At 40.5% G+C, this 14,337-nt stretch overlaps 1 long non-coding RNA gene across 16 annotated transcripts in view; it reads left to right on the top strand.

Annotated features, from left to right (window-relative positions):
• Positions 1 to 14,337, top strand: part of LOC142405307 (uncharacterized) — a 234,846-nt gene that overhangs the window by 113,907 nt on the left and 106,602 nt on the right. For all 16 annotated transcript variants that reach the window (XR_012774127.1, XR_012774130.1, XR_012774135.1 and 13 more), the window contains 2 exons: positions 7,059 to 7,152; positions 13,580 to 13,820. This is a non-coding gene — a long non-coding RNA (uncharacterized LOC142405307). The remainder of the gene's footprint in view (positions 1 to 7,058; positions 7,153 to 13,579; positions 13,821 to 14,337) is intronic.

The following is a 14,337-nucleotide window of genomic DNA, read 5'->3' as shown; positions in this document are numbered from 1 at the left end:
GACCAGTAATGACATTTGACAATTGGCAATTTAGAAGATGGAAGCAAAGATATTGAAACTAGTACAAATTCTCCAAGCTTTCCACCATAACTTTGTTTTATCTTGGCTCTTATTTGCCCTGAATCCCCTAATAGGAGCAATCCTTTCATAATATACTCAGCCAACCCATTATTTCTATATACTTTTTTTCCATTGCTAGAAACATGAAGCACTAACACCTCCAAAAGTGGCCTGTTCCCTTGGGAAAGGTCTCAGCTATGAGGGGAAAAAAACCTTTTCTTTGGAAGTTTCCCTTTAAGGTTTGAACTATTTTCCTGGGCTATTTACAGCTGAAGTGAAGGTGATATTTTGAGAGACAACAGTAATGAAGAGTACAGCAATCCAGCAAAAGTTAATAGGGGTAAAGCTTAATAGCAGAAGCTTTTTTTCTCTTTATCGGTGATTTAACGGGCAAATTTAATTTAGGTGTTTATACATCTATTAAGATAAGCAGAAGTGCTAGCAGTGCAGATTATTTTTTTTAATATAAGAGACAGCGTAGTAGTTCCATGGTAGTTTTAGTAAGCAGTAGATACATAGTTACAGTAGATGTGTACATGTTTATTTAGTAAAGCTATAGGCTTAGTTCTTTTGACACTTTTTCCGTTGTCTGCTCTTTCAATTAAATTTTAGTCATAAATCTAGTACACTTACAAATGAATTGTTGTGGCAGCTTTTGTTACCTGTATTTTTACAAAGCAATTAGTGTATGCAACTGTAAATCTCAGGTCTCTGATTATTTAGGCCTCCTATGGGATAGTGTCATCAAACTGAGGTGTTAGGGCGAGCAGCTGTAGTTTGTGGGGCATTTGAACCACGGTGGCTGCCAGAGAGAGTAACCCTGCCCCGACTGCCTCCCCCTTCCTCCCGCCGGTCACGTTAGCACCCTCCGACCTGCTGCGGCTGCTTGATAAATTGCATTGAAGAGCTGAGACTTTGGGAAAATAAGTGCTGTTAGCATTTGCGCAGCCTGGGGTAGCATGGAGCTGGAAATAAGGGCCAAGGAAGGGAAACAGAAGCTAGGGCCTCTTCTTTCTGATGACCACGTCACCTCAATACTGTCAGACAGCAGCCTCGGTAGAGAAAAAAAAAAGGACTGGTTGCAGCTAAGGGGAAATAAATGTTTTCATATAAGTAACCTAGACACTGGCACTACAATTGTAAGGAACGAGTGTCTATATTTATGAAACAACTACAGTTCGGTCTTGTAAATCCTTTTTCAGTTGGGAGGGTAACAATTCTGCTAACAAAATCTCTTTATCTTTTTACTGAGGTGATAAATAATCTGATTGGGAGACAGATGGATTTTCTGTGTGCTATCCTGGGGACAGATGTGGCTGCTGATAGCTGTCACCTTGGGGGAGGCTAGTATGATATCTACCCACCTCGCTGGTGAAGCTTGAAGGATTGTTTCCTTTCTTAGCCTAAAGTTGTATAGTTAATATTACTCTCTATCTCTGCAGGAAATGGGATATGACATGTGGCGAGGCTGGGGGCTAGTATTGCTTCAGCTCTCTGTTTTGTAAAACAGCCAGAAAGTTTCTTATAATGATTTAAACCCAAAGTGTGTATCAGTGTTCAACCTTTCAAATCTGTAAAATGATTCTCATGTAACTTTCTCATGATGGACCATGTTGCCTGTTGGATTTGATGTTCTCTTTCAAAACTAATAGCTCATTTCCTCTTTACATGTCAAATTGTCCTGAACTCTAGGGTTTCTGTAAATAGCTTATTTAGACTACAAAGAGCCAGAGTTTGCAATTCTTTAAAAAAATTACTTTGCTTACAGTTGAGTGAAAGATTTTAACCATTTTCTTTCTTACCTGTTTTCCTATCCTATTTCTAACCTACCCCCTTTAAATTTCTTTTTATTTTTAATATTTCCCTTGTTATGAGCCCTGACCAATTGTAGAAAAGTCTGAAAATTTGCTATGTTTTCTTATCCTACAGTTTCAATGCATTTTGATAGAGATGGCTATGCAGCAAATCTGACAGGGCTGAAGGATTGAGCAGGACCCGATCCTGCATTTAATAATATGTGAGCAGCCCACTTTCCACTTTCCCTGTAGCGAGTGCCACTCACCTTTGCTATTAGTGGCTAGATAAAAGCTCTGAGGAGAGTTTCTCACCTTTTATATTCTCCAACTGTTTGTTTTCATAGCTTTTTTTCTTCAAAGTTAAATATCTTTCTTTACTTACTAGAAACCATAGTTGTCTCTGGAGTGTACCTCAATTTTCCTCTATAAAACCATCTATAGTTTCATCTTGATTTATATTTGCTGAGTGAGAGGAACAGATCTGTCTGTCAGTTCAGTCAAACTCTTTCCAGACATTTACTTGGTGAAAGGCTTTGATGCAAACCAGTACATTTTAAAAGCTTTTTTCAGTATCATTTCATAGAGGTTAGTTTTTCTGGCTGGTATTACTTGTAGCCAATGGTGCCTGAATCCCTTTTGATTTAGTTTTAAATGACTCCTCATATAAATGTCTTCAGGACTCCTGCCAAGCTGTATACTACTGTTTCCCTGTCTTTTCCTCAGCCAAAACCTTGTAATGTAGTTTTATTGTTTTGACTGGTTGTGACATTGATTTTGAAGGATTTGTAATATACACTAAAACATTATACTCATTCAAAACATGACGAACTTCTGCAGTAAACGTTTCTTCGTAAACATATCCTTTCATTGGTATATAGATATTATTTGACAATGACTAACAATGGAGATGGTCTGTGTAACCATGTTTGATGTGATAGATAGTATTAAGTCTTTTGGCTGAATTCACTGGTAGTTTGTTAGAGACTTCATGCAATAGGGTGACGCCACACTTTATTTTAACTCCGTTTTTTTCTTCTTTCTTCATGTTTTCAAAATGTGGGACAGAATTTAAGGTAGATTCCCAGCTGGGAGAATTAATATCTCCATTGCCTAATACAAAAGCAGCTAAAATTACTCTGGGAGGATCTAGCAGGAGTTTGGGATGCAAAAATACTGAAAACATGCATAACTAGGGAAATTTCACTCAGTCAGTCATTTCCTATTAGCCCCTGACCTTCCTAAAAATGATTTTATGTGGAGCATGTTCAGATGTCATGGTTTTGTAGGAAATTAATGTCAGGTAACAAATTGCTGGGAATGAATTATCCAGTGTGCTAACAGAATTGCTCAGATCCAGGTGCACCTCAGGCACTGTCAGCAGAAACTGAGCTGAAACTCTAATTCCGGAGTGTTGCCTGCTATTGAAGATTTAGTGTCCTGCTTTACATTGTTTGTACTGAAGGAGCTAGAAAAAGGCTGCCTGGCAGCTGACTCCTTTGGGAATCCCTGCTAAAATGAAATGTATATTTCATAAGGCCATCCCAGGGAGCGCAATTTTAAGTAAACATACATTTTAAATGAGTAAGCAATTGTCTACTGGGAAACTGTGTATGGAGCTTTATTTTTAGATATATATGCTCATCTTTCAGTGTGGGGAATTACACACATAATCCACAAATAGAGAACATACTAGTTAATGCTTAACATCCCTCTAAACACAGCCTTGCAAGCTAAATTAATAAACACTATAGAAAGAATATTCTCTGCTTAAGGCCCAGTTTCACTAAAGTCAAGTCAAAGCTCTGCTGCCATAGGAGAGTGTTTTATAGACATATAAATTCTGCAATGGATCTGGTTAGGTATTCCTGGAGAGCACATTTTAATTGGAGTTACCTGCAGTAACTTGAAGGTAACAGTATATTTGGAATATTTTTGGATATTGGTATGTATTTGTGTGACACAGTTCCTGTAGTCATAATTCAACTTGCATAGGTTGGTTTGTTTAAGGTTTGTCAGAGACTGGACACAATGAATGTTTAATCTCTCGTGACTTTAAACATCTGTAGGGTAGATGTCTATACTTGAGCTAGTTATTCTGGGCTCCTCTTATTATCAGTGGGAGAAGCAGATACTTTTGTAATGTATTCAGATGGGTTGTTTTAGATCTCTGCTTAGGATGAGATGTCTTAGTCCCTGGACTCTGTCATCTACATTGACTATGCACAGAGATGAAGATGGCTGGTTCAGATCTAGGTGCCTGTCTCTAGCTGAAGTCATAGAAACCCTACCAATGCTGACTAGCAAGGCTTTTTTTTTTCTTTGGGATAAAATCCTGCGGTTGCATGTTTAATATTAATAATTTGATAGAATTCAGTTTGGTTGCATATGTTTATGTGGGAAAATTGGACCTGAGTGATAAAGGAAGAAAATTTGATGAATTATTCAATGCTTTTCTTTTTCTTCACTTCTATAGTTCAACAGAGCTCTAAATAAAGGCATTTATGTATGTGTGTATATATTGTTGTGGTTTAACCCAGCAGGCAGCTAAACACCACACAGCCGTTCGCTCACTTCCCCCTCCTCAGTGGGATGGGGGAGAGAATCGGGGGGGGGAAGTAAGATTTGTGGGTTGAGATACAGACACTTTAATAGGACAGAAAAGGAAGGGAAAATAATAATAACAACAACAACAACAACAATAATAATAATAACGATAAAAGAATATACAAAACAAGTGATGCACAATGCAATTGCTCACCAGCTGCTGACCAATGCCCAGCCAGTCCCTGAGAAGCAGTCCCCCAGCCAGCTTTCCCCTAGTTTCTATACTGAGCATGACGCCATATGGTATGGAATAGCCCTTTGGCCAGTTGGGGTCAGCTGTCCTGGCTGTGTCCCCTCCCAGCTTCTTGTGCAGCCCCAGCCTGCTCAGTCGGTAGAGCATGAGAAGCTGAAAAGTCCTTGACGTAGAGCGAGCCCTACTTAGCAACAACTAAAACATCAGTGTGTTATCAACATTACTCTCCTACTGAATCCAAAACACAGCACTATACCAGCTTCTAGGAAGAAAATTAACTCCATCCCAGCCGAAACCAGGACAATATATATTTGGAAAAAATTGTTAGGACAAGGTGAACAGAGTGATTTCTTTGTTGCTTTTTACACTGCAATTCAAGCTTGCTGCTATGATACCTTTTCTGAACTGATTGCATCAGTCTAAAAGAATAGATTGTCGAACACGCCAAAGGACAGAAAAATAAAGTCAAAAGAATGTCTTCAGATCTGGACCCTTCATCCTTTTAAATCCTCTTTCATTTTCAGAAAGCACACAGATCTTACCTGCTGCCTACAAAAAATAGCCACATTAAAATCAGCAGCACTCAAAGACAAGTTAGAGGATCATCGCAAAGATTTTCAGGTACACAACCCATCCTGTACTTATAGGTACATATAAAACTGATTAGCAAGTCACAGGGTGGGGTAGTCTGATTCTTTGTTAATAAGACTTAGCAATTGTACCTCTTCTATACATATAAGTGGGCTCTTATCAACGAGAGGCATATATGGTTTCAAATGTATTAATTTCCCTTTGTCCTTGCCTTGTCCTGCTCAGTGAGTAGGAAAACAGGTCACTTGAGAATTAGATGCAGTCAAGGGCATCTGACAGGGCTGCATTTAGTCCATCTCTCACCTTGGAAAAGTCACTGCGAAGGGGTTCCTCTTCTATGCGCCAGGTGCGTGTTGCATGCCTGCACCACTGCCTTCTCTGCAAGGACTTGGTGTAGCAGGTCCTTGTGCAATTTGGTGAGGGATTGAAAGTGAAGGGGGAACTACAGGAAAAACACACAGAAAAGATAAAGATTTCACGGTGCCTTGATCTTACAAGTTTTTCTTACCCTGCCCCTGTACTTTTTACATTGCTTATATCAATATCCAAAATTACATCAATATCCAGGAAAGGATTAATCCCAAGTTCAACAAGTCAGTATAAAACTAGAAGATTAAGTATAAAACTAGATGTCTCTTTTTTTGTGTCCTGCGGCAGGAGAAGGGAGTCAGTATTTAAAGTGTGTGTAAATGGACAAAATATCAGTGTATGCAGTCTGGTTAAAACTCAGCCCCCAGCTCAGTGTGAGGTTGCAGGATGGGCTGTTCAGCTTTGGGCGTGCAAACATAGAAGCTGCGAAGGTAGAAGACGACTGATGGTACAGGACTGGCTGAGCACAAGCAAGGGGAAAAACTTGCTTCTTGGATAGTTCCTTTTTTCCTGACACTTGGTTTCTTTTTCATTTTATCTTTTTTTCCCTTTGCAATATGTCAGCTGCAGCTTAATGGGATACTCAGGTGGACAAGGGATACAGGTCCTTACAGTTCACTGGACTTAATAATTTTCAGTTTAAAAAAAAAAAAGGGAGGTCACTCTTACTCATACACTGCAATCTGCTATTGGAACTCTTTTTGTGTTTGTGGTTGTTGGTGTATTTTTTCAAGCACTTATGTCAGTATATTAGAGAGGTATGAGGGGTAGATGTAGGTAATGCTGATATGTTAATTCTGACCACTATGTGTAGTGTAAAATTCATATTGAATTTGATGTATACAATGTACATGTTCTGTATAGCAATCTATTTAATTTTTTTCCTATACAGAAACTACCTAAATTTAGCATTTTTAACAATAAAGAACCCATGTAGGTCATCAGATGTTAGATCTCCTTCCTTCCCTTGCAATGTCTTTCTTTTATTTCTGAGCAACATGGCAGTAACATGAGACCATGACAACCTTTGTAAAATGTGTACTTTAGCGAACAAAAAAAGATTATGAAATTTCTGATCAATGCTCTGAGGAATTGTTTTTGCATTGATATTGTATTACAAATGATAGACTACATCGTAACTTAACAAAGGCATGTCTGCTCACTTCCAGCTGATGGTGTCAAAAATAACTTTCAGTGGTAGCATTTTGAATTGTTAATTGTACTGTTGTTCTATGCTGAAATCCTTGACCTAAATATTTATGAGGGAATCGGTTCTACAGTGCACTACATTAGTGCCCTGCAATATGGCCATGAAAGCAAGCGTAACCTTGATTATTCACATGCTCCCAGAGACAGCGGCAGTGCTTGGGAGTGGGAAGTCTGAGCCCCTGGATCCTGGGGGTTTCTCTCTTGCTCATTTTCTGTGTCTCATTCTCTCTCTGCAGATCAAACATTCCCTGAAGTGTGGTAGAAGGCAGGAAGAATGACACTTGCTAATTTGAATTTCAGAAAGCACCTAAACCACATTCTGATCTCCAGGTAAGTGTCTGTGAGCCACTTGGCTTTGACACTTGTTAAAACTTAATCACATATCTTTTTGGTGCCAAGCTACTGTGCGCAGACCAAAGAGAGGAAGGAGTACGTGTGTGCATGTGCTTGTGTTTGTGGGGGAGGGAATTTTTTTTTTTGTTTTTTATTTGTTTGTTTGTACAGATGATGTGAAGTGAAAACAACATCACTCTGGAAAATATGAGATCAGCTTATGAAAAAGAAAGAAAGATTTAGCGACAACTGAAAACCTTAAAGTACAGGTGTCCTGATGCAGTTGCTCTATGCGAGATCTCAAGAAGGAAACATCTGGGAACATGTAATTTACTAATTTAGATCAGGTTTTATTTTCATGTATTCATTCTCTTCCTCTTCCCCCAAACTGCTTTTTAAAAATACCCTCAGGCATGTCATGGGCTATATCAAAGTCCTTTCTTAATCAGTAACTGTCAAATGTAAAGGAGAAGGAAAACAAATAGCATATTCTAAATGTCAACGGTAACTAAACAGGTTCTCTGTGTGAAGATCTGGATATCTCCAAAGAAGTTTGGAACATGTTGCCTATACTGTGAAACTCAGTATTAACCACGTAAAGGGTGTATATACTGACCAGTGACTCAAAATGAAATCTTTTGCTTTAGATGCCTCATCATAATTATTAGACTGAAGACTGCAAAATATTTCCTGTGCTTTCACTTTTACATTTGAAAACAAATTCATTTCAGTCAGGACTGGGCTGGTTCTTTTGGAAGTATTTGAGCCATTGAGTTTTGCCAGCTTGAACGCTTATGGGAGGTTTGTTGTGCATGATCTTGCTCAAATATTGCATAGGCCAGAAGTGCTACACTGAGATAACCACCTTTGTTGGTGCTGATGCAAGATTGACTCACTGTCTACTTTAGATATCAGACTGAGATACAATCTGGTGCACCAAAATTTAGGAGCCTGTGTTCCTCATAGAGTCGGTGGAAAGGGGTGGGCACCTCTGAAGGGTGACTTGTGCAAACTGTCAAGGGGGATGGTATGAATACGCCCCATTGTGTTTGCAGCCTAAATATATCTGACAAACAATATTTCTATCAGTTGCATGGTATGTTTACTAATACCAAAGTCAGCTGGCATATTTAATGCTCACGTAAATATGGCTTAATGCACGAAATGGAAAGAATTCCCAGGCTCCCTGGCAGGGGTACTTCATGGGACATGGGACACATTTGTGGTTAGCACTGTCCATGAGATTGGTGAAGGGGGAAAATAGACCATTAAATGCTGTGCGATGCAGGTCCTGAAGATGCTGCGTGACACTGCTGAACAGAGCAGAGATGTGTGATCCCTTAAACATACTTTCTATCAACTGATTAGATGCAGCAGTCCTGCTGCCTCCCATGTACTTTCTGGAACAGGATGATATATGAACACTTAATAGTCTTGAACTATGTGAAATACTGTTAGCAGGTATAGCGACCTTGTCTAGGATGTTCAAAAGTAAACCAGGAAGTGTGGAAAGGAGGATAGTTTGTTCTCCATAGTCTTGGTGGAGAGTACAGCAAAACATGTGCTTAAGCTGTAGCAGAGAAGACTCCAGTGAGATACAAGAAAAGCCTTTCTAAGGAGCACTGAAAGAGGCTGCGTGGAGGCTGTGAAACTGTTGTCCTTGAGAATCTCTAACTTGGCAAAACACGCCCATTGTGTCTGCCCTGCGGGGCTGAGCCACCGTTGAGCCTGCGGTGAGAGCTGGCTGGGAGATGGTATCCGCAGCTGAGATGGGAGCTGCAGTGAACACCTAAGCCGTACCCAGGAGATGGTTTGCTAAAGAGTGCAGTTTTGGCTGGGTTTTTCTAAGGCCAGCACCAAGACTCCTCAGTTTCCATATTAGTGGTCTCAGACTTCCCTGATACGCAGCGTTGCTTTAGTAGCAGGGAGGAGCGAGGCAGTTTTTGTCAGCGGAGCGATCCAGGAGCTGCGCTCGCTGCCAATTATTCAGACAGCCATCAGGAAGGGCTTGTTTACCAGAACAGTTTTCTTCAGCGATTTCCCACCTCGGAATGGAGCATGATCCTTTTCACATGTGTTGTGAGCACTATTTATAGCTGAGCAGCAAGAAATGCGCTTGCAGCAGAACTGACACAGTCATTCGATGCAATGTATGGTTTCTACCCAACCCCAGATGTAATAAACACAATCTGTCATATACATTTTATTGATATACACAATTAATCACAGTGATTAATTCTCATGATCTCTTAGCCTGTTAATACAGTGAAGAAATATTGCTTAACAGGTATAGTAATGGGTTGAGGAAAGACGTTTCTGAATCACTGTTTTACCTACTGTGGACACATCACTTTTCCTCTTTGTGCTCAGTGAAGTCCCCAGAGATTACTCCGTCTTCTTGAAAGTACTGAATAGAGATAGATTCGGGTCAGGACGTTCCGGTGATAAGAATGTCATCTGTACTGTGCGATATTAGTGTCTCTTCATAACGGTTCCTAATGTGCATTTTTAATATTTTTGAGAAGGCAATTTGTTGCTGTTTTTCAATCTATCAATGCGTACATAGCATTTCTGGCATTCCTAAAAAGGCACAGCCTTGTTCTCAGTGCAAAAACTAGGCCTTAAGGAACTTATGGTATAAATGTTTCTTGTCACTGGAGAAAGTCTGTGCTTGTGAAACACAAGCTGGCCATGGGGGTGTGGAGCTACTTGAGTGGAGCTTGGAAAAGATTTAATACATCCTCTTTGATCTTCTGGATATGTGTCCTGTGTCCAAATAAAGAAGAATGCGGGCTGGTTCCTTAGCTCCATGGGTCACCAATCACATCACATTGTGATCCATGGATCAAAACTGAGGCCAAGAGGGTAGGAAGCCAGGTTAGACCTTCTCCTTCCTCCTTCCCACCTATCTGGGGTTTCTTTCTCCTCTTTGGTACACAGTGCCTGTATTCCCAGTGGGGCAGCAATGACAATTTTGACAAGGCACTACACAAGGACAGCAGGAGAGGGAGGCCCAGCACCTTGCTTGCAGTACAACGTGCAAATGCTAGCTGCAGCTTTGCCCTAAAGGATCTTATTCTTGCTGACAAGCCCTTATTAATACAGGATGTTGTAATACTGGTTTACAAATGGGGTGATTGAGATACTTGGCATGATAGCTGGACCTCAAAGCTCAATGCCTGGCAGCACTGTTGAAGGCGTCATCAAGGCTAACTGCCCTGACTGTCCATCCTCCCACATCTTGCAGCACGCTCTGAGGGCTGCTGAAAGCCCCCTGTGAGGGGAGGTTACACCCCTGACTGTGTCTCTGAGGCATGCCCTGCAGCTGCAAGGGCTGCAACACTGCTGCTCCAGGGACCCTCGTGCTGTACCCAGGCCTGTGCTCACCGTCAGGCTTGCAGGCACTCACTGGCTGGGCTGGCAGTGGTGGCACCTCCACAGTTTGCCTAGTAAGGGGTCCAGTGAGCATCTCTGTGCCACCTTATCCTTCCTCCATGCACAGGCGCAACCTCTATTTGCAAGTTCAGACAATGTCAGCACTTGGGAACTACTGGGGAGGGCTGACAACCATGGGGCCTGCATCTGTCCGTGACCCTGGTTTCTTCCCCTCCTCCCCTGCTGTTTGCTATGAGACCCTGTATCTTATGTAGGGTTGCATGGTAGGCTCATAACATCTGCGTAGTATGGAAAAATAGGAGGCTGAGTGACAGATGACTTATTGCATGCCACAAAACCTGTGGCCCAGGTTTTTCTTTGCGCATACCCATAGGATGTACAGCTAGATATGCTGGGAGTGACCTGAACACCTTTGGTGTGGAAGCACACGGGATATTTTGGACACCCTCAGGAGCTTTCTGTCTAAGCACTGTAGACACAGGCACCCCCTAAAAAATCACAGTTCCATTTTTATCTTAGTGGCAGAAGACAAAATTCAAACCAAATCCAACTCTGGATATCCTTAAGTTTCTTCCAGACAGCAGACTAAACTTTCCTGAGCTGAACAGGGCACATGAAATCTGAAGCCATGTCTGAGTTTTCCAGGTTGAGCCAGGATCTAGTTAGAAAAGAAAGAACATCTTATTTATAATAGGAAATAGGTACTTGGGTAGTCAACAGGGTGTGGTATGTATTTGTGAAGGCTTCAGACTGAAAACCAAGCAGGCTGGCTGTGTGCAGGCTGCGTTTCAGCAGAAAGGCTCCAGGTGTGCATTTCCGAGGCCAGCAGACGTGTGCTTCTTAAATCCATCTGCCCACCTGAGCAGGACCTGCGCTCACAGCTTGAAGGTCTGCTATATACGCCTTCTGTATAGCAGAATGTATATTGGGTTTGAGTGGAATTTTATTCATGAATGGGTAAAAAAGAGACAAATTATAGGAAAAAATGTGGGAAGGGAAGGGAAGAGAAGGGAAGGGAAGGGAAGGGAAGGGAAGGGAAGGGAAGGGAAGGGAAGGGAAGGGAAGGGAAGGGAAGGGAAGGGAAGGGAAGGGAAGGGAAGGGAAGGGAAGGGAAGGGAAGGGAAGGGAAGGGAAGGGAAGGAAACAGCATTCAGGAGGACGAGGAAGACAAGCAGCACAGGGTCAGTCTAACGATGTGACAGACCCAGAGACAGCTCTAAAGCTCCAACACAATTATTCCTGGACTCTGTCGTCTTAGCTGCGTTGGCATGTGGTCCAGTAACTGAGAACAGGGAATAATGATCAGAGCAGTAGTAGGTTGTGGTTTTGTACAGCTTAGCACAAGCTTTTTCTTTCCTGTCAGAGTATGTGTATTTGTTTTTAAAAATAACTTTAAAAACTCTCTCGAATATTACTTTGGATGACACTGATTTTGGCGAATCCTGCCAATGAAGTAAAGAAACTTTCTAAAATATTCTTTTCTCATAGTGCTACATATTATGAGGGGAAAATGAGTCCCTAGTAGCTCACATATTAGAAAAGATGTATAGATTTGTTCTAAGTACAAGAATCCATACTGACAAGTGTGATCTTGTGAACGCTTTTTCTAGTATACATCTACCAATGTGAGCAAAGTTGTGTGAATGACTTGTGAGTTTTATGAGTGCACAGGAACAGGGACAGGTAAGATGTTAGCTGCTTTTAACAGCAGTTATGCTTTGCTATCCCCATTATTTTCAAGAATAGGAAAAGTGTTTTATGAAAGAGAAGGACTTTCAGACCTATTCTGAGTAGTGAGGGTAAGCTCAACACATTGCCTTCTCACTGTTCTTGGACTTGGTCCTCCCCAGCTTTGTGTGCAGAATTTCTGTTTGCCTTGGTGGTACTTCTCCACCCAGATGGAGAGGTCTGTTTAACGGTGCACCTGTGCTATTGAAGCACTATAAAGAGCTGGAGATGAAGGACATCACAGGCTTAATTAAACATCCCTATGTTATTCCTCTCACAAACATTAAGGTAATAAGTGACAAAGACTTGGAGTCTACAACAAAGTAGAGAATGTTTGGATCTAGTTATGTCAGTGAGGCAGGGGACCACCTGCCTCTTAATGGCCCAAGATATAATTTTCATTATTTCAGCTCTCTGAGAAACTTAGAGGAGTATCAGCCAGACTGCTTGAAGGATTTGCCTCCATATGGTATGCTGATACATATATTAAGGCTATAGTTTTGTGCATAATCATGCTGGTATGATGCAAATATCATCAACAGTATTACATAAATAATGATCTACTGCAAAATTCAAGATGGGAAAGAAACTGATAAGAATCAATATTTCTGAAATAATGGACATGTCAGAGCTAAGAGCTGCAGGATACAGGAACTGATTTTATTTTATTTACTTTTTAATGTGAAGAAACAGAAAACTGTTGAGCATGTAGTAACCTTAGAAGCCAATGCAGTATGGACTAGTCACAAAGGCATTCACATTTTGTGGGTGTAATTAATAATTAAACTCTGACCTTTTTGGAACAATGAAATATTTGGACAGAAAGTAGAGGTCTACTGTGAAAAATCTGTGAAAAGCATATATATCTCCAGTTTCTATTTCTCTGCTGTAGTCACTAGCATGCTGCCTAGTTAAAGGGATCTTGAATCCTTTTTTTATGGCAATCATTTTACTTTCAGTTTTCATATTTGACTTACATTATAATGCCCTTAATAGAGATATATGTTTAGCACCACAGTCTATGCAATAGAGCAAGCGTAGAAAGTTGCGTTAAGATTTGATAATAATACTTTCTGTGAAGTATTTATGAGATCCACTAATTCAAAAGTGTGCTCCAAAGCAGGATTGATACAGAAAACCAATCCTCACTGTTGTTTGGCTTACTCCTCCTTAAAATTTCTAACAAGCAGGAAAAATCTCCGTAGGTCTGTTACTCATTGCTTAGTTGGCCTTTCACACTGAAATATTTCTCTCACCTCTAACCTAATTCTCTCTTATTGCAATCTTTTCTCTTTTTCAGAGGTTATGGAAAGCACGTCATTATCTTCTTTCACAAAGAATCTTTCTGAAAATTTGAAAACTGTTATCAAATCTCCTCCTAGTCTTCCCTCTCCTGGATTAAGCAAGCCCGGTTCTTGCAAAGTCTTATGCTAGATCACTTTTTTTTGGAAGTTCACTCTTATTTCTGGTTTTGGGACTTTCTCCAGCTGGTCGATGCATGCCTTGACATGAGATAACCTGCAGTGGTCACAGAGATCCAGGTAAAGGATTACCAACTGTGAGTAGAGTGGAAGGAATGTTTTGTGTGTTTAACATAAAATGTACTCATTTTCTTTAACCCAGCATGATTGCTTCTTGTGCAATGGTATGATTTTATTGCTTGTTTGTGATCCATTCTAATTGTTACATTCTTTTCTACACTGTGCTTGTCTTGCCAGTCATTCTCCAGCTTATATTTGTGCAGATAATTTTACTTGTGCACGTGCATGTGAATTAATTTAATTGTTTAGGTGAATTCAGATTTCTGCTGTTCACCAAGATAATTTAAAATGTACATTCTGCACTCTGAAGGGTTTGAAGCCTTTTTAGCTTAGTGTCATTTTCAAATGCAAAAAGCATCTTAATCTATCTACCAGTTAATTAATGAATATGTCATACAGACAGATTCTTGCAGAACCTGACCTGATGCGTCTTGCCCATTTGAAGATGAATCATTGATAACTATTCTTGGAATGGAATTTCCCAAGTAACTGTCTAACTACCCTTAAATCTGCTTGT

This window comes from Mycteria americana, chromosome 2 (assembly GCF_035582795.1).
Source record: "Mycteria americana isolate JAX WOST 10 ecotype Jacksonville Zoo and Gardens chromosome 2, USCA_MyAme_1.0, whole genome shotgun sequence".
NCBI classification, from domain to species: domain Eukaryota; kingdom Metazoa; phylum Chordata; class Aves; order Ciconiiformes; family Ciconiidae; genus Mycteria; species Mycteria americana.
The sequence above is the reverse complement of the archived record's forward strand: the minus strand, read 5'-3'. Positions and strand labels throughout refer to the sequence as shown.